At 30.6% G+C, this 1,025-nt stretch overlaps 1 long non-coding RNA gene across 1 annotated transcript; it reads right to left on the bottom strand.

The window, feature by feature from the left end:
- Positions 1–204: 204 nt before the first annotated feature.
- On the bottom strand, positions 205–776 carry LOC25488268 (uncharacterized). The gene is made up of 2 exons (XR_003009365.2): positions 640–776; positions 205–552 (listed from the first exon to the last, which is right to left on the bottom strand). It is a non-coding gene; the product is annotated as an uncharacterized lncRNA (long non-coding RNA).
- Positions 777–1,025: the final 249 nt, after the last annotated feature.

The raw sequence follows: 1,025 nt of genomic DNA, 5'->3' as shown, positions 1-1,025 counted from the left end.
TCTCTCAATATTATTGTTATTTATAATCAACCATGTTCTCTCAGTATTTGTTGAAACATGACTAAGAGTTTATGTTCGGTTTGACAATGACTTCACAATTTACGCCGCGGATATGCTCATTTCGATAGATACTACATATTGAAGCTTCACTTTTTGCAGTAAAAAAACACCTAGTTCCACGGAAATTTGATCAAGAAAAGCGGCTCCAAACAATATTAAAACTTATCATTTCGCAAAAATTTGATCAAGAAAAGCGGTTTCAAATACACACTTCATAATGTACCATTTTTGTGGGAAAAGAAACCTCCCCAGCATCCCCAAGTAAATCAATTTTCACTATTGAATCCACTTCCATTTACATTCGCACTTCCATTTTCTCTTCCACTTTAGTTGTCTTCTCCACTTCCCTTTACTCTTACACCTCCATTGTGTTCACCTTCTGCTTGTTCTCATGCTCCATTTCCACTTTCTTTATCTCCTCCGCTTCCCCAACTTCCCAGTCTTCCCAACCATTTATCCAAATTTTTGTTTTGGATTCTTTTGCTGCACCAACTGCAAGTCAAGAAACAATTTTTATTTTTATTTTTATCAAATATAGTAAAAGAAGAATGTAATGACACTTATAATTTATTTATATACATTGATTTCCATCTCTGGATGATTTAATTCCAACAACATAGATAATGATTTCTGCACTCAAAAAAATATCAAGATAAAATGATGTGTTTTCATCATTGTTCAACTAAGAGTATACTGTCGTCAAATATGAATTCAATCAATGTCTATTTATAGAGATTATCAGACAAAATATATAAAATAATCATAAAATTAGATTGATCAGATAATATATATTATACAATAAAAATAAAATATATATCATTTGGTTGATTGTGAACATAATAGGTCATGAACACCTATTGAAAAATTGAAGAGTTAAATTGGGACATGTTTATCTAACCAGGTAAGAAGGTTTTTCACACGATGACAAGTAATTAAGATGTTTGATAATTTCTTTAAGATCTTAA

Source organism: Medicago truncatula, chromosome 2 (assembly GCF_003473485.1).
Source record: "Medicago truncatula cultivar Jemalong A17 chromosome 2, MtrunA17r5.0-ANR, whole genome shotgun sequence".
Taxonomy (NCBI): domain Eukaryota; kingdom Viridiplantae; phylum Streptophyta; class Magnoliopsida; order Fabales; family Fabaceae; genus Medicago; species Medicago truncatula.
The sequence above is the reverse complement of the archived record's forward strand: the minus strand, read 5'-3'. Positions and strand labels throughout refer to the sequence as shown.